The sequence below is a fragment of the Entelurus aequoreus genome, linkage group LG25, assembly GCF_033978785.1.
Source record: "Entelurus aequoreus isolate RoL-2023_Sb linkage group LG25, RoL_Eaeq_v1.1, whole genome shotgun sequence".
In the NCBI taxonomy this organism is placed as follows: domain Eukaryota; kingdom Metazoa; phylum Chordata; class Actinopteri; order Syngnathiformes; family Syngnathidae; genus Entelurus; species Entelurus aequoreus.
The window spans coordinates 16,461,875-16,482,305 of NC_084755.1; the positions used below are offsets into that span (position 1 = coordinate 16,461,875).

General features: G+C 37.8%; 1 protein-coding gene across 1 annotated transcript in view; it reads left to right on the plus strand.

The window, feature by feature from the left end:
• Positions 1–20,431, plus strand: part of LOC133642854 (uncharacterized) — an 88,772-nt gene that overhangs the window by 16,389 nt on the left and 51,952 nt on the right. Inside the window, exons 2-3 of the mRNA XM_062037268.1 lie at positions 9,025–9,104; positions 15,458–15,710. The gene's annotated coding sequence lies outside the window, so the exon portion shown is untranslated. The remainder of the gene's footprint in view (positions 1–9,024; positions 9,105–15,457; positions 15,711–20,431) is intronic.

Genomic DNA, 20,431 nt, shown 5'->3' on the forward strand with positions numbered 1-20,431 from the left:
ATGGATTGGTATGTTCATGGTAGCACGCTTTGTGTATTATTCTAATAACCCTTTTTTGAAGTTAAAATATTGGGTCTATGTTTGTTTTATAAACATGACATGTAATGGTGGTTCTTTGGTCAAAATGTTCCATAAATTATGTTTACAGACCTTTTTCAAGCCGCTTTCTGACCGTTTCGTTTTGTGGGCGGTCTTTACATGGCTCTTTGACTGTTGTAAAACTATTTATTAAATATCCCTGTTCCTTTCAAATGTTTAATTACTTTCCCTCTATGAATCTGTTTTGAATGTTGTTTGGTACAATTGTTGCATGTGCTTTGTACATGATCTTTAGGATATTATACTCTACCAGTTCATTAAATTTTAATAAGTTTAACTGTTTTAAATATTGCGTTGGTGAGTTCCCTGTATGAATAGACAGTATTGATTCTTACGGCTCTTTTCTGCAAAAGGAAGATTGGATTTAAATGTTTCACAGGCACTACACCACACTTCAATACAGTATGTTGGATATGGAACAGTCGGTGAGTTATACAGAACATACAATGCTTTTTGATCTACCAATTCCTTCACTTTGTGTAAAATAGCAATAGTTTTAGATACTTTAGCCTTTGTATCATTTATGTGACTTCCATGACATATGTTCATCAATCATAACACCCAAAAACTTGATCTCTTGTGTTCTTTGAATCTCAACTCCTTCGACCTATAATGAGCCATCTACACTTTTCCTACTACTTCAAAAAAATCATACATTTCGTTCTACTAATATTCAAGGATAATCTATTTACATCAAACCATCTTTTAATTTTGATGAATGCATTTTCAACCACCTCAACACATAATATTTTGGCCTGAATAAAATAAGGTTGTGTCATCTGCAAATAAAATACACCTGAACAGTTTGCACACCATGGTAATATCATTGACCTACACAAGAAACGGTATTGGTCCAAGGACTGATCCTTGTGGTACTCCACAACTAATGTAATTTAGCCTGCTCAGTGGCTCTAGTGGTTAGAGTGTCCGCCCTGAGATAGGTAGGTCGTGAGTTCAAACCCCAGCCGAGTCATACCAAAGACTATAAAAATGGGACCCATTATCTCCCTGCTTGGCACTCTGCATCAAGGGTTGGAATTGGGGGTTAAATCACCAAAAATGATTCCCGTGCGCGGCCACCGCTGCTGCTCACTGCTCCCCTCACCTCCCAGGGGATGATCAAGGGTGAATGATAGAATAATTTCGCCACACCTAGTGTGTGTGTGTGACTATCATTGGTACTTTAGCTTTACTTTAAGGCAGACTTCCAATTCAGGTAACCTTTGACGCACTCGTGAGCCACTCCTCTTATTCCATATTTGTACAGTTTGTCCAATAATAACTTATGATCACGCGTATCAAATGCTTTTTGAAAGTCTACGAAAATACTTACTAAATATTGTTTTCTATCAATTGCAGTTGAAATGTCTTCTACCAGATCAATTATTGGTGTTGTTGAGTGATTGGGACGCAACCCATATTGACTATTACTTAAAATGTTATATTCACCTAAAGGCAAACAATTTCTCGAAGATCTTTGAGAACTGTCAGCAGTGATATTGGTCTGTAATTGGAGCACTCGTTTGTTTCCACCTTTTGTAAAGTGGTATTACTTTAGCAGTTTTAATATGATCTGGAAATATCCCTTTCATGAATGATAAATTACAATTGTATGGTTTGATAGTCTTGTTCACGAGTGGATCATGAGATCCACAGGTGGATCGGTGCGGTTTCTGTAGTAATGTGGACGCTGTATCGATCCGTTGTGGTAAAGAAGGAGCTGAGCCGGAAGGCAAAGCTTTCAATTTACCGGTCAATCTACGTTCCCATCCTCACCTATGGTCATGAGCTTTGGGTTATGACCGAAAGGACAAGATCACGGGTACAAGCGGCCGAAATGAGTTTCCTCCGTCGGGTGGTGGTGCTCTCCCTTAGAGATAGGGGCAGAAGCTCAAGGCTCCTCCACACCGAGAGGAGCCAGATGAGGTGGTTTGGGCATCTGGTCAGGATTCCACCCGGACGCCTCCATGGGGAGGTGTTTAGGGCACATCTGACCGGCAGGAGGCCAAGGGGAAGACCCAGGACACGTTGGGAAGACTATGGGCTGGGAACGCCTCGGGATCCCCCAGGAGGAGTTGGACGAAGTGGCTGGGGAAAGGGAAGTCTGGGCTTCTCTGCTTAGACCCCACCTCGGGTAAGCAGAAGAAAATGGATGGATGGATGGTTTGATAACCAACTCTATGTTGCTCTTTATAAATGTCATACTCATGCCTACTGCTTCACGGTTTGTAATGTTTCAATCTTGTCTACTTTATCAAGTAAAATACTGACTAATACATCCACACCATACTTGCCAACCCTCCCGAATTTTCCGGGAGACTCCCGAATTTCAGTGCCTCTCCCGAAAATCTCCCGGGACAACCATTCTCCCGAATTTCTCCCGATTTCCGGCCGGACTTTTTAAGGCACGCCCCGTCCAGGTCCGTGCGGACCTGAGTGAGGACAGCTTGTCATCACGTCTGCTTGGCCAACCAAAAATGAACCACAGAACACTATACGGTATAGTGTTCTGTGGTTCATTTTTGGTTGGCCAACGGTTTATGTTGTATTGCGCACCCTGACGGCAAGTGTGGGAGTCTTTTCTGAAGTATGAAGTAAAGAGACGTAACTTCATCACCTAGCCTGGTTATTGACTCCAACCCAGAATATTACACTGCGCTTACCTATGCTCCTTCAAAGGCTGTGCTACTGGTTGAAAAATTGAATTTCAAATACAACAACGAGTAGAGAGGAGTGTTTATGTGTGTGTGTGTGTGTGTGTGTGTGTGTGTGTGTGTGTGTGTGTGTGTGTGTGTGTGTGTGTGTGTGTGTGTGTGTGTGTGTGTGTGTGTGTATGTGTATATATATATATATATATATATATATATATGTATATATATATATATATATATATATATATATATATATATATATATATATATATATATATATATATATATATATATATATATATATATATATGTGTGTGTGTATATGTATGTGTATATATATATGTGTGTGTATATGTATGTGTATATATATATATATGTGTATATGTATGTGTATATATATATATGTGTATATGTATGTGTATATATGTGTATGTGTATATATACCTAGAATTTACTGAAAGTCAAGTATTTCTTATATATATATATATATATATATATATATATATATATATATATATATATATATATATATATATATATATATATAAGAAATACTTGAATTTCAGGGAATTCTAGCTATAAATATACTCCGACCCCGCCCACCTCAGCCCCCCAGCACACTGACAAAGCTTAACTTATTTTTACTATAACAATCTACAAGGTTAATATAGTTTGCTTCTCTTTCTTCCCCTCCATTTATCTGATTTATTTTGTATTTCAAGTTATTACATATACTGTATGTATTGTTGCATTTGAAACAACTGTATTGTTGATAATTGATGTAATTATTGTTATTATTCATTATCAATAGTGCTATTTCTATTGCTATTTGTATTGCTCCATTTGTAGTGTAATGTTTGTCATTTCTGTATCATTAATATTTATTTCACTAACTGCTACTTTGCTATAATTTTTACCATCATATTTGTACATATCCTATTTGCTGATGTTGTTGTTGTTGTTGTCTCTCTGTCTTATCCCCCTCTTGTCCCTGAAATTTCCCCCTCTGTCTTCCTTTTTTTCTTCTTTCTATCCCCTCCTGCTCCGGCCCGGCTGCACAAAATAATAACATAAATCCATTTAATAAAGTCAAATACAAATAAGGCAACAAGAGAAGCACAGCCGATATGGGCATCTACATCAACAATATGATTTGCCCGAGTAGCTGGACAGGACAAAAAAATAAAAATGTTTTTCAATATTTTCCATCATATTTTCAGGTATGTGAGCAACTTTGAGGGGTAAAAAAAACAGGGCACATTGAGAGAAAAAAGAGCAACATTTCTACCAGCACAAAGTGCTATCACACATTTAGAAAGTCAAGACTAAATTTCCAGCGATTAGGTGCATTACTACACTATTTTTGTACCTTTTAGATTAACAAAAGACTATTATTCAGCACCCTTAACTATCTGGAAATGTGGCCCCAACATAACTTATTTGTATGTCCCTGTTGTATGAATTTAGCACCCTTAAAGTTGTCAAAAAGTGCTTCTCCAGCAGGCTACTGTATTTATCTACGGGGCGGTCTGGGAAAATGTTTTCTTTAAATTAACCCTTGGCGTTGCCTTTGTTGTTGCGTTATTATCAAATTAGTGCACTGTATTTTAATCCTTGCGTCATCTGAAAAGTATGTGCCAGCAGGTGAGAGCAGAGAGCTCACATCTGTGAATTATATTAATTGTACACGTTGTCATCCAAACATAATGGAAGCAATTAAGAGCAGCGTTTCCTTTAATGAGTGAAGAGAAAAATACGAACATAGCACATGCGATTAACATCAGCATTTTGGCACGAAGCGGAAAAAAATTAAAATAAATCTGAAGTGGTATTTCATTGAAGTTTCCTATGATCACAGTAAACCTGCACTGGCCTACTGTGCTCTGCTTTTCCGGTATAATGCATGTATTAGGAAATAACTAGTATTAGTACATATTGACTATGTTTACAATTACCAAATTTATACAATTTACCAAAGTGTGCCAAATTGGAAGTTTTCGAAATTAAATGTTTTCTTCGCAGACTGTTTACACTGCAAGTATAATGTGATCTTTATCAGACTCCAGTGTAATATTTGTATGGCTTTTAAAGGGGAACTGCGCTTTTTGGGGGGAATTTTGCCTATCATTCACAATCATGAGAGACAAGAAGACAAACATTTACATTTTTTTTTGCATTCTAACATGTAAAAGTCGGCTCGTTCTTGGTGGCTAGCAATGCAGCTAATGGGAGCAATCGATTCTACCTCTAAATCACTTTAAAAATGCATTAAAAAACCGTCAACAATACTTAATTTACGTTCTGTAACCTGTATAATAACCAAACTGTAGCGACATTGCTATTGTAAGAGTGGAAACTGAGGAACTTTTTGTTTCTAGCGTAACACATCGGTATTAGCCATAAATGCTAACTACGGCAAGAGATAAGCTATTCTACATCAGCACGGAATACATTTAAGTTTGTACTGCACAACACTGCGATACGACACCAATCTGTACTGACTGAAAAACATGAACAATCATATTACAGGATCTGTAAAGTATTAGCCCACATTTCATGTTTTGTTTGCTAAAGTTTGAGTTTGCTGTGCATGACGTGCTGCGTGTAACATGATCAATATAAAGTGTGACTCACTCAATGGACAGTTGCCTCTTTGGTCCAGCTGGTCAAATATGTTTTTTCACGGTTTATTTGGGTAAGCGCTCCAGTTATATCAAAATAGCTTGGTTTCAAATTCCACATTTTGCAGCTTCCATTAAATTTCACCTCGGTCTCTCGGCTTCTGTCTGCTCCAACATCTCACTCTTCCTTCCGTGCTGGCTTCTAGCAGTTATTCATCCTCAATATATTCAGATTCAAAAAGATAAGGTTGTGAATCCTCATTTGTCCAAAAAATAGTCGACTTTGTTGTTACCGAATCTGCCATGATTAGAACACGCACACTTTTGTTTCGGGAAGTAGAACACACATTTGTTGCCAGAAGTCGGAAGTGCATTGCTATGGAATACGGTAAATATTGTACATATTACATATTGTTATAAACGTGTCTGTTACTACATTTTATATATACTTGCAGTGTGTATACAAAACGTTGATGGAGGGTTTTGAAGTTATTTACAGGGACAAGCAGTAGAAAATGGATGGATGGATGGGCCTTTGAACTGTTAGCAGTGATATTAGCTGCATCTTCCAAGCCATTTTTATCAGCTTGTCCCTCATAAGTAGAGGAGAAACGGACATCAGCGTGGATCTACATTAGCTTTATTTTTCAACTCACTTATGTAAAGAACTTACGCAATTTTGGTCCTTCAACAATCGCTATTTCTTCGGAATCAAAATATGTATTTGTATATTACATCAAGCGTATTATTAGCGCACTATTGACTAGTGAAGCAACGAAAATTTGGCCGTTGAAAAAATATTTTGCTCAACGTAACCGTATGTTGTGATGAAGGACGTAGCTCGCCCAAAGTTCACAAAGCAAGTCCCACGCAGGCATACGTGCAAACCTTGAGACCTCCAAATTCGGGAGATGGGGGGGCGGGGGTTGAGGTCGGGGTGTGCGGGGCCCGGGGCGGGGTTAAGGGGGAGGAGTATATTTATAGCTAGAATTCACTGAAATTCAAGTATTTCTTATATAAATAAAAGAAATACTTGAATTTCAGTGTTCATTTATTTACACATATACACACACATAAAAGTCTGATCTACAAAATGTGCAGGCAGCATACCCCTTCCCCTTCGAGCTGTCCTGGATGAACTGAAATTATTTTTTCCAATCATTTTGGAACTTTCAAGCGTACTTCTTCTTACTTGTCGTCGCCATGTCTCTTCTTCGTTCTTCTGCTTTGTGTCTGTTATGTTTTTGGACATTAGTACTTGCCGTAGTTTTGAAGCAATGCATGATGGGAATCCGGAAGTTGTGTGTCAGTGTATTAACGTGCCAGCTGGAATGAACACACGCTGAGAAATTGCTCCGTGCCTGCCTACTTTATGGGTTATAGATAAACCTATGGATAACGGACACATACAGGTATATAAAAGTCTCCTTTACATGTGAGAGAGGACGCTAGAGGCAGTGCCTTTAAGGCACGCCCCCAATATTATTCGGGAGAATGGTTGCCCCTGGAGATTTTCGGGAGGGGCACTGAAATTCGGGAGTCTCCCGGGAAAATCGGGAGGGTTGGCAAGTATGCACGCAGGTCTCATTCAGGTCACATTGCCTTTTAGACTGAAGTCACATTTGAAAAGATCAAATTGTGGGTTTGGACTAGTTCCTGATGTGGTTTGAGTCTGATGTGAAACGATCAGATTTGAGGCACTTTGGAGCCCAAATATCTGATCTGTGTCACTTGGGAGCAAAAAAAATATTAGATTTGGTGTAAACAATTTGAAGTGTGTTTTTAGTGCAAAGATTACTTGGAGACGAGGCCTCTATTTGTGTAACATTACTTCATTGTCTAATTTGCATAATGAAGACTGAAAGTGAGCAAAAAACATCAAAAGCAAATGTGTTTAGAAATGCAAATTAACTAAAAGGGGGAGGGGCCTGTAGCAGCAGAGTCGGGTATTAAGAGAGTATCGGGCAGTACGGTGGAACAGGGGTTAGTGCATGTGCCTCACAATACGAAGATCCTGAGTAGTCCTGAGTTTAATCCCGGGCTCGGGATCTTTCTGTGTGGAGTTTGCATGTTCTCCCCGTGACTGCGTGGGTTCCCTCCGGGTACTCCGGCTTCCTCCCACCTCCAAAGACATGCACCTGGGGGTACGTTGATTGGCAACACTAAATGGTCCCTAGTGTGTGAATGTACATATATACACGTATGTGTATGTATAAAATAATTTTCTAGGCCATCTCCGTGCAACCAGACTGACTTTTTCGTAATCGGTTTTGAAATGTTTCTATTAGAATTGTCTTATCGACTAATATATTGCAAGAATCAGTCTGAATGGAGACTCTATTCCAGTGGTTCTTAACCTGGGTTCGATCGAACCCTAGGGGTTCGGTGAGTCGGCCTCAGGAGGTCATTGTGTAAATAAAAACTTCTCCCTTTTGGCGTATTATGGATACCCCCAAACAATGTTCCCTCTAATTTTCCATATGTGTGAGCAAACGCAAAAACTCCTTGAGCATTCGGTGGAGAGCACGTGAGCGACGTCAGACGTGCACATACACTGTGGTTACACCTGCAGCACACCTGTCCCAAACCTGACTAAATAACAAGTTCAATGTTTTATTATTATAATCAAACGACAGCAGTCATTTCCATGAGATTATTTTCTAATATAAGTGTTTTGGCCCACTTACAATGACTATAACATATTGTTTTTCATGAGCTGTGTACTAGTATTGTATGTCTGGGTGGGGGTTCTACTTTGGAAATAATGTGCACCCCTTTCAGATATCGCATTTAGTTCCCACTTAAACATTCACATGTTGCACAATGAGATGTAAACATGGGATTATGTGTACATTCCTGTAACTTTCCGTTTGTAAAATATATCGTTATTAGTATTTCTTTAATATAACATCATTTTATGATTACGGTTCGGGTTCGGTGAATGCGCATATGAAACTGGTGGGGTTCGGTACCTCCAACAAGGTTAAGAACCACTGCTCTGTTCTGAATCGAACCGTAAGACCAGGAATCAAAATTGAAACGACTGGTTAAAAGTTAAAGTGAAGTTAAATGATAGTCCCCCACACATGAGGTGTGGCGAAATTACTCTCTGCATTTGACCCATCACCCTTGATCACCCCCTGGTAGGTGAGGGGAGCAGTGAGCAGCAGCGGTGGCCGTGCCCGGGAATCATTTTTGGTGATTTAACCCCCAATTCCAACCCTTGATGCTGAGTGCCAAGCAGGGAGGTAATGGGTCCCATTTTTATAGTCTTTGGTATGACTCGGCCGGGGTTTGAACTCACAACCTACCCATCTAGATGCCCCAAGAGTCACAACCCTATTAAATATGTATTTGTTTTATGAAGTTATTTAATAATTAATAGAAATCGGTGTGACAATTGATGTTGTCGTATGAAGTTTGTCCGTTCTTCATTCAGCGCCGTGTTTGCCGTAGCCCGCAAGATGCACTCATGGAGGCGACGTCACTCGCCACCTTGACCTTTCACCCCTCTATTCCCCGACGCCTGCCGCTGAGCTCTCCCGTAGCGGTGTTGGCTTTCACCGCGCCTCTCTTCCCGGCCCCAGCACAAATACACAACACCCTCTCCGGTTGCACTTAATAATATTTACCCTGCCTTTTTAATTCCGCAGATACGGATTCGGGAGTGGAGTACAGTGGCAGGCGGACAAAGCGGGACGACCTCGAACCCTCCGGCCTTGGCCTCGCCAAGGTGAGTTCTTGTGTGAACAATTCATATTCTCTTCAGCAGTGGGGCAAAATAAGCAATGTCGCCATTAAGAGCTCCAATGCAACAAAGAAACAGAGGGCTGTTTATTTGTCCTTGTGCGGAGTGCACTGCAGCTGTAGTGAAATGTGAAACCAGCCACAATACTCGCTTGCTTCTCACTGTTGGAAAGACCTGAATACAGCTTTTGTCCATCACGTATACACTGCAGCAGGGATTCTCAAAATGTGATATGCAAAACCACGAGTGTTCTTTAGTGCCGCCCTAGTGGCTCCCTGGAGCATTTTTTAAAAAAGGATTGAAAATAGAAAAAGATGGGGGGAGAATACAAACAAACGCAACAGTTTGTTTACATGTGAAATATTCCACTCCTTCTTTGTCTCATTTTGTTCACCAAAGGTTTTATGCTCTGCGTGAACGCATTAAGGTGAGCTTTGTTGATGTTATTGACTTGTGTGGAGTGTTAATCAGGCATATCAGCTTGACTGCAAGCTAATCAATGCTAAGATGTTATTTAGTCTAGCTCGGGGGTCGGCAACCCGCGGCTCTTTAGCGCCGCCCTAGTGGCTCTCTGGAGATTTTTCAAAAATGTATGAAGAATGGAAAAAGATGGGGGGAAAAAAATCTATTTTTTTGTTTTAGTATGGTTTCTGTAGGAGGACAAACATGACACAAACCTCCCTAATTGTTAGAAATCACACTGTTTATATTAAACATGCTTCACTGATTCGAGTATTTGGCGAGCGCCGTTTTGTCCTACTAATTTTGGCGGTCATGAACTCACCGTATAGTTTGTTTACATGTATAACTTTCTCCGACTTTCTAGGACGTGTTTTATGCCACTTCTTTTTCTGTTTCATTTTGTCCACCACACTTTTAACGTTGTGCATGAGTGCACAAAGGTGAGTTTTGATGTTATTGACTTGTGTGGAGTGCTAATAGGACATATTTGGTCACTGCATGACTGCAAGCTAATCGATGCTAACATGCTATTTAGGCTAGCGATATGTACATATTGCATCATTATGCCTCATTTGTAGGTATATTTGAGGTAATTTAGTTTCCTTTAAGTCCTCTTAATTAAATGTATATCTCATGACACATGTATTATGGCTTTTAATTTTTTGCGGCTCCAGACAGATTTTTTTTGTATTTTTGGTCCAATATGGCTCTTTCAACATTTTGGGTTGCCGACCCCTGGGCTAGCTGTATGTACACATTGCATCAAATTGCCAACTCTACCGAATTTTCCGGGAGACTCACGAAATTCAGCGCCTCTCCCGAAAACCTCCCGGGACAAATATTCTCCCGAAAATCTCCCGATTTTCAGCCGGAGCTGGAGGCCACGCCCCCTCCAGCTCCATACGGACCTGAGTGAGGACAGCCTGTTTTCACGTCCGTTTTCCCACGATATAAACAGCGTGCCTGCCCAATCATGTTATTCCATACGAGGCGTCCGGCATACCGCCGATGAGCATGGTGCAGATGGAGAAGATCTTCTCGGCGTCCGTGTTGGCGCACACGTTGCCAAAGCTGACGCTGGTCAGACTGCTGAGGGTGAAGTAGAGGACGCCGATGTTCGAGCTACGCACCGACGGGCCGCCGACCGTGTTGTTGACGTAGGGCATATCCAGGCGTTTGCCCAGCTCATGGAGCCATCCTCGGGGAAGACACGGGAGGACAACAAGGTGACAAGAACTAAATCATCCAGACTAGAGATAAATTATGTTATGTTTATCTTACCTAAAAATAAATATATTTATTAATTTAAAAAAAAAACACTAAATAAATGTTTACTATATTTTGCTAAAAACATCAAAATTAATTGTATTTTTATTTATATTTATCCTGACTCCTTATTACATCCAGCCATAGAATTATACATTAAAATAAACATATTTGAAATAATTAATTTTAAATTATCATAATCATTTAAAATGACCATATTTAATTATTAAAATAATTGCTTGTTTATCAACAACTTTAGCATTTTATTCATTACATTTTGAAGCTCTCAGAAGCCAAGTTATGTTATATTCCTTAAGATTTATTTATGCAAGTTTGAAGTATCAATTATCTAAACACAGTTTTGTTTGCATATTTTCAGGATGTAGCTATATATATGAAATACTTGACTTGGTGAATTCTTGCTGTAAATATACTCCTCCCCTCTTAACCACGCCCCCCCCCCCCCCCCTCCCACAACTCCCCACCTCCCGAAATCGGAGGTCTCAAGGTTGGCAAGTATGCATTGCATCATTATGCCTCATCTGTAGTGTAGGTATACTGTATTTGAGCTCATTTAATATCATTTACTTGTATCCTCATTTAGTTTTGCATGTCTCATGACACATTATCTGTATGTAATATTGGCTGCATTTCAGATAGTTGTTTGTGTGCCATGTTGTTCCAGACCACAGCAAACATTACCTAGCTTGCCGAAGATTGTAATAAATCTATTAGAAGAAGTTTCCTTTTAACTTGGACACACACATCTATACCTTTTTGGCCAGTAATTTCCAGGCGTTATCTCACCTTCTGAGTAGCCTCTGATTTTCTAATGTTGTAAAAATGTGTAGAATAAATATTAGATTTTAAAAGATTAAAGTTTAAAGTACCAATGATTGTCACACACACACTTAGATGTGGTGAAATTTGTCCTCTGCATTTGTCCCATTCCCCTTGGGGAGCAGTGGGCAGCAGCGGCGCCGCGCCCGGGAATCATTTTGGTGATTTAACCCTCAACTCCAACCCTTTGTTGCTGAGTGCCAAGCAGGGAGGTTATGGGTTCAACATTTCTGTCAACAAAGATTTGCTTTAGCCTGCGACACATAGTCATTTTGATAGTAGGCTATTACAGCTAATATAGACACTTACGTCATGTGTTGCCTTCCTTATGACACTTCTAATTTTTTGCGGCTCCAGACAGATTTGTTTTTTGTATTTTTGGTCCAATGTGGCTCTTTCAACATTTTGGGTTGCCGACCCCTGCACTAGTGGTAAGCGGCCTTCATCTTGTGGTATGCCAAATAGTTACTTAATTGAATATTCAACCACAGTGTTACTGTTCAAACTGTGTGTACTCTGGCCAAAAATCTTAAATATACTTATTAAACAAAATCTCTGCCTTGTTTTAATGACTTCTTAAGCCTACTATGTTACTGGATTTTAATGTTGGTCATTATGGTGGTACTTGGAAAGCCAAGTGTTTTCTAAGGTGGTACTTGGTGGAAACAGTTTGAGAACCACTGCACTGCAGTAAATAAACCAACACATCATAAAACATTAGGTCAGAAATCAGTCTCAAACTACACAGGATTGATAAGACATTTTTCTCTGGTTTGTTAAAAAAAAAAAAGTTTTACTTTTTATGTTAAGTTTTCATGATTTATTTCAAATCAGGGGTGTCCCAAATGCGGCCAGCAGCTTACGTTTTGTCGTAAGCTGTCATACTGTGGAAATTAAATCAAACCAAAAAAACAACAGTAAAAATGTAAGAAAAATGAGCCAAACAATTTTCACCTACCACACAAAGCTGACAAAAAGTTATTTTCTTTAAAAATATGTCGGGTTTTTTTTGCCTTTTTTTTCCCTACAAAATTGAAAAATAATCAAAATTTGACTTTTCTGTATACGGCCTTTGGTGGAAACATTTTGGACACCTCTGATTTAAACGATACACTTTTACTATGTAAAAAATGTTATACAAAAATTATTTTTACAAAATAACAATGTTTTTAATTATTTATTGTGTTTTTTTTTTAAATGATTTTACTTATCAATGTTAATATTATTCTCTCAATTTTATGTTTTTATTAATTTCTTAATGTATTATTTATATTATTTTTAAATATATTTCATTCAATTTTTTTTAGATAGCATACATTTTTGTCATTCTCCAGTGTGGACGCCTCAAAGGTGGCATTTTTCCTCAGTGCCGTGCCGTGTTTTGTTTTTACTTTGTTATTCTCAATATTTTCTTGTTCACTTTTTTTTGTACAGCACTTTGTTTGCCTCTTGCCTGTGGATGAAAAGTGCTACATGAAGTTTGATTTAATTTGTAGTTTAGTTTAGTCTTTATTTGATAGGACAATGCACAGATACCTTAAGCTCAAAGACAGATATGTTCTGCACCAGATTATAGCTCATTTCCATCTGCAGTCCCTGGTTACCTAAATTAAAAAGATACAAAAAAGCATGCAGTGAAATTTATAACAATAAAATTATACTATGGCATGTATTCAAATTAAGAAAAGTCATAAAATGCCCTTTCATTGACACATACGTACTATACATTACAACCACACCTCTCCTTTACATCATAACACAGACAATACATGCTCTTGTTCACATCCGTCATCATTTGTAAAAACAACCATGATTTTAACACACGCCTTACAGCAACATTTTCTCATTCATAAATATAATACAACTTAAGTTGACATGTCAAACATAGTGTCCACCTCGATGACCGTGTGAGCAACTTTGATTGCTCCGAAGCCACTTTTTAACTTCAATCTGTTTAGACTTTTCAAATTTTTTGTGAGGTCGTTCCATTCCTGTATCGCGTTATATGAAAAGGCTGATTGTGCAAAAGAAGTTTCACATCTGGGTACGCTACACTGCCCCCTGGTGGAGGCTCGTGTGTTTCTAGTTGTCACAGCAGATGTAAACTGGACAAAGTGCTTAAGTGGCGCTGGAGCAGTGTTATTTAGGATTCGATGGGCGAAACGTATTGATGCTAATCTTTGAATTTTATCAAAATTTAACAATCTATATTTTTGGACAACTAAACGGTGATGGTGGCGTTGTGGTTTTCAGTCAAGGATTTTGAGCGATTGTTTGCAACATGTTATACAATAATAAAAACGAGACATAATCATTGCATTAAAATACGTTTGTAGTTTGATAGTGTGCTTTTTGTCAAGTTAATCACACAATTGAATTTAAAGTAATGATTAGTTACAGGTTATCCCTCCCTTCCATACTTCATAAAAACTAAAAAAAAAAAAGACCCCAATATTTGAATTTATTGTCCAATGTCAACATTTATTTGCTCAAAAAGTCCAGTCAGGGTTTATTTTGGAGTGAAATTTGCCAGCGCGCACACCAGTCGGATTCTCCTCACTCGTCTTTGCGCTGACTTATGCATTGGCCTGATCACTGACCGTGTAATAACGTTCTCCACCTTTTCAGGTAACCATCCGTGGTTAAGGTAAAGAAGTGATTTGTGTAATAGTGTTATGACATAACCTATTTAGGCCAATCATCTCCAGAATTCCTGCCAGACATCATTTGTGCACCAGGGTTCTGACATAATTTGTTTGTCTTTGAAAAATGGCTTATATACACAAGCTTGTAATTGAAATGACTTACAAATTGTAAACACAAAACTTGCACAGTCAGCTGCAATATATTTAGATTTTTTTTTTTTCCAGAGTTGAATGAGTCGTCTCCTTCTACTCGCCCCACTGCTGCTTCACTGCGACACATGCCTCGCTGTTGCCCCCATAGGCCTGGTGGGAGTACTGCATACATGATCAAGTGCTAATCAGGCATATTTGGTCAGTGCATGACTGCAAGCTAATCAATGCTAACATGCTATTTAGGCTAGCTGTATGGACATATTGCATCATTATGCCTCGTTTGTAGGTATATTTGAGCTCATTTAATATCTTTTATCCTCTTTGTATATAATTTAGTTTTGCATGTCTCATGACACATTATCTGTATGTATTATTGGCTGCATTTCAGATAGTTGTTTGTGTGCCATGTTGTTCCAGACCACAGCAAACGTTACCTAGCTCGCCAAAAATTGGAAAAAATCTATTAGAAAAAGACAGCCTGCCATTTCCTTTAACTTGGACACACACATCTATACATTTTTGGCCAGTAATTTCCAGGAGTTATCTCACCTTCTGAGTAGCTTCTGATTTACTAATGTTGTAAAAATGTGTCGAATAAATATTACATTTATGTCATCAAAGATTTGCTTCAGCCTGCGACAGTCATTTTAATAGTAGGCTATTATAGCTAATATAGACACTTACATCTTGTGTTGCCTTCATTATAACACTTATATACGGCTTTTCATTTTTTGAAGCTCCAAACAGATTTGTTTGTTGTATTTTTGGTCCAATGTGGCTCTTTCAACGTTTTGGGTTGCCGACCCCTGATCTAGGTCAATGTGGTGAGGGATGACCGTATTAAACACGTCAAGTCTTTTTGAATAGCACATTTTCTTATTGTTGCTGAAAAGCCAGCACCTTCATGTACTTGAAAAAATACTTATGCTAATGACTTATCTTATATTTGTTTACCCACTCACCCACACACAGATATGGGCATCCTTATTGGGATTTATCTCCCAGCAGATGGAAAAGGCTATCATGGTGCAGATTGCGTCCCCGCAAACTGAATGGACTTTTATCACCTGTGACGGGACGCCCTGGAAGCTGCCCGTTAATCGTGTCCGGGCGGGGGTTGCGAGCGGAGGAGAGACGAGCAAAGGAGGCACAGGCGATAAACGGGGATGGCCTCCAGCCGAGGCAGATAACACAAAGCCGCCTCCTGACTCCTGAGGCAACCAAGGTCAGAGAAAAGAAAACACATCTACAATAAAAGGAAATAAACATCAAGCATGTTTGCGTCGGAGAACATTGAACATGCAATATTTAATTGAGTGTTTTTGCAGCAGTCATTATTTTACAGTAAAAAAACTAACTTTTAGTTGGCAGGATTTAGCAAAAAAAAAATTAAAAAAAATTCCAAGACCCCCTTAATGCGATACACTGATTTTCTTTCTGATCCCGATACCAAGTAAAATTCAGGCTGTTATCAGTACCGATCCGATACCAATACTTTGTGCAAATATACCTAACCTGTCTGCTCAAGTTTTGAAAGTTGTGTAATTTCTAATAATAACTTGTCTATCTAAAAAACGATAGTAAAAATTTAGGAAAAAAGAACAAACGAATCCCAATGTAATAAGAAAAAGCTGAAATTGTTCAACTAATAAATATTAATATTTCCAAGAACCTTTCAGTGATGTGCGATGCCACTGATTTTCTTTTTGATCCGATGCCAAGTACAATTGAGGATGGTATCCGATACCGATACTTTGTGCAAATATACCTAACCTCTCTGCTAAAGTTTTGAAAGTTGTGTAATTTCTAATAACATATCTATCTAAAAAATAATAGTAAAAATGTAGGAAAAAACAACAAACTAATCCCAATGCAATAAGAAAAAGCTGAAATTGTTCCATCCATCCATTTTCTACCGCTTGTCCCTTTCGGGGTCGTGGGGGGTGCTGGAGCCTATCTCAGCTTGAACTATTAAATATTATTTCCAAGAACCTTTTAGTGATGTGCTAAACTACTGATTTTCTTTCTGAACAGATACCAGGTAAAATTCAGTTTGGTATCAGGGATACCGATCCGATACCAATACTTTGTGCAAATATACCCAACTTGTCTGCTTAAGTTTTGAAAGTTGTGTAATTTCTAATAACTTATCTAAAAAATAATAGTAAAAATGTAGGAAAAAAGAACAAACTAATTCCAATGTAATAAGAAAAAGCTGAAATTGTTCAACTAATAAATATTAAGATTTCCAAGAACCTATAAGTGATGTGCGATGCCACTGATTTTCTTTCTGATCCAATACAAAGTACAATTCAGGCTGGTATCAGGGATACTGATCCGATACCGATACTTTGTGCAAATATACCTAACCTGTCTGCTCAAGTTTTGAAAGTTGTGTAATTTCTAATAATAACTTGTCTATCTAAAAAACGATAGTAAAAATTTAGGAAAAAAGAACAAACGAATCCCAATGTAATAAGAAAAAGCTGAAATTGTTCAACTAATAAATATGAATATTTCCAAGAACCTTTCAGTGATGTGCGATGCCACTGATTTTCTTTTTGATCCGATGCCAAGTACAATTGAGGATGGTATCCGATACCGATACTTTGTGCAAATATACCTAACCTCTCTGCTAAAGTTTTGAAAGTTGTGTAATTTCTAATAACATATCTATCTAATAAATAATAGTAAAAATGTAGGAAAAAACAACAAACTAATCCCAATGCAATAAGAAAAAGCTGAAATTGTTCCATCCATCCATTTTCTACCGCTTGTCCCTTTCGGGGTCGTGGGGGGTGCTGGAGCCTATCTCAGCTTGAACTATTAAATATTATTTCCAAGAACCTTTTAGTGATGTGCTAAACTACTGATTTTCTTTCTGAACAGATACCAGGTAAAATTCAGTTTGGTATCAGGGATACCGATCCGATACCAATACTTTGTGCAAATATACCCAACTTGTCTGCTTAAGTTTTGAAAGTTGTGTAATTTCTAATAACTTATCTAAAAAATAATAGGAAAAATGTAGGAAAAAAGAACAAACTAATTCCAATGTAATAAGAAAAAGCTGAAATTGTTCAACTAATAAATATTAAGATTTCCAAGAACCTATTAGTGATGTGCGATGCCACTGATTTTCTTTCTGATCCAATACAAAGTACAATTCAGGCTGGTATCAGGGATACTGATCCGATACCGATACTTTGTGCAAATATACCTAACCTGTCTGTGAAAGTTTTGAAAGTTGTGTAATTTCTAATAATAACTTGTCTATATAAAAAATTATAGTAAAAATGTAGGAAAAAAGAAGAAACAAATCCCAATGTAATAAGAAAAAGCTGAAATTGTTCAACTAATAAATATTAATATTTCCAAGAACCTTTTAGTGATGTGCGATGCCACTGATTTTCTTTCTGATCCGATACCAAGTAAAATTCAGGTTGGTATCAGGGATACCGATCCGATACCGATACTTTGTGCAAATATACCTAACGTGTCTGCTAAAGTTTTTAAAGTTGTGTAATTTCTAATAACATATCCATCTCAAAAATAACAGTAAATATGTAGGAAAAAAGAGAAAAAAATGTAATGAGAAAAAGCTGAAATTGTTAAACTAATAAATATTATTAATATACGTTGTCACCTATAACACAAAGGTTTGTCTTTAAATATATATAATATTTGTTTTTTAGCATTTAAAAAATAATAATAATTAAAAAAAATAAATTAAATGGGACTTGACTTTTCAGTTGCGGCCTTTGGTGGAAAACATTTAGACACCCCTAATCTAAATTATTAGAAGCTCTCAAAATAAAATATACTTAAAATATAAAAGAAAGTTTAGTTAGTTAGTGAACGAATAAAATATGAATTATGTGAATTAATCTGAAAAATTACACAATCGTAATGAACACAGTTAAATGTGTAACTGAACATTAATATTTTTGTGCAGGCAGAGGTTTTGACACACTAACTTATGCAGGTAAACAATCATTTTTATTATTCTATTCTTACATTGGAAAAAAATTTAAGAAAAAAATAGCAAAAAAATCGGTATGTAATGAGAAAAAGCTGAGATGTTCTAATATTTTTTTTAAATATGTATAAAACATAGCTGACACTGTTTTTAGCCTTTTTTTTTTTAAGTAAATACTTTGACTTTTCAGTAAGAAAAAGTTTGGACACCCTAAACTAAATTATATTTTGATAAGAGGATCGATATTAGAGAATAAAGATCTGGTATCGGTGGTGTCGATGTTTTAGTATCGATCAGTACCTTCCAGACACCCTCTGAGTGGACTTCTCCCTTCCCTTATTTTGCATATTCCGGAGAACTAGCGTCCTCTACAGTTGACTTTTGATTTTGGTCTATTTATTTTGTTCTCAAGAACTTTGTGCAAAAAAAGAAACTAGACAAAGATCATCTCTAAGACTGCGTTCCAATGTTTTCAAGAATCTGCTGCAAAAATGTGAGTCTCTCACAGGTTTTTTTAATCGAATTCACGGGCCACCAAATGATGAAAAAGAGAGAACCTAAAATGGAACCGTGAGGAACACCAGGAGTATAACTTAAGATGAACAAATGACTCGTGGCTGCATCTGAAGTAAACAAACTGCAGCAACACCTCAGCTGGCTCGTTGTTAAAACATGGAAGCAACGTGTGTCTGCCAGCTTCCGATCAGAGTACTACAAGAGGCTCTTTAATACTTTTCTCCATTTATTGTCCGATTATCAAGAATAACGATGCCGCATTTACACGAAAAACATTGAAAAGGCTGCAGATTCTGCAGTGTAGAAACTAGAAAGTCATGGTGTTAAAAATGTCTCTGCAAACATTATTTTGGCGACATTGTGACACGCAGACAGTTAGGTTTGTGATTTTTACTCAAGTAAATATTAAAAAAACATCATACAAACCCCAAAACCAGTGAAGTTGGCACGTTGTGTAAATGGCAAATAAAAACAAAATACAATGATTTGCAAGTCCTTTTGAAGTTATATGCAATTGAATAGACTGCAAAGACAAGATACTTAACGTTCGAACTGGAAAACTTTGTTATTTTTTGCAAATATTAGCTCATTTGGAATTTGATGCCTGCAACATTTTTTTAAAAAGCTGGCACAAGTGGCAAAAAAAAAATACTGATAAAGTTGAGGAATGCTCATCAAACACTTATTTGGAACATCCCACAGGTGAACAGGCTAATTGGGAACAGGTGGGTGCCATGATTGGGAATAAAAGCAGCTTCCATGAAATGCTCAGTCATTCACAAACAAGGATGGGGCGAGGGTCACCACTTTGCCAACAAATGCGTGAGCAAATTGTCGAACAGTTTAAGACAACATTTCTCAATGAGTTATTGCAAGGAATTTAGGGATTTCACCATCTATGGTCCGTAATATCATCAAAAGGTTCACGTAAGCGGCTAAGCCCGTGACCTTGGATCCCTCAGGTGGTACTGCGTCAAAAACCGACATTGTGTAAAGGATATCACCACATAGGCTCAGGAACACTTCAGAAAACCACTGTCAGTAACTACAGTTTGTCGCTACGTCTGTAAGTGCAAGTTAAAACTCTACTATGCAAAGCCAAAGCTATTTGTCAACACCCAGAAACGCCGCCGGCTTCGCTAAGCCCAAGCTCATCTAAGACAGACTGATACAAAGTGGAAAAGTGTTCTGTGGTCTGACGAGTCCATATTTCAAAATGTTTTTGGAAACTATGGACATCGTGTCCTCTGGAACAAAGAGGAAAAGAACCATCCGGATTGTTATAGGTGCAAAGTTGAAAAGCCAGCATCTGTGATGGTATGGGGGTGTATTAGTGCCCAAGGCATGGGTAACTTACACTTCTGTGAAGGCACCATTAATGCTGAAAGGTACATACAGGTTTTGGAGCAACATATGTTGCCATCCCAGCAACGTTATCATGGACGCCCCTG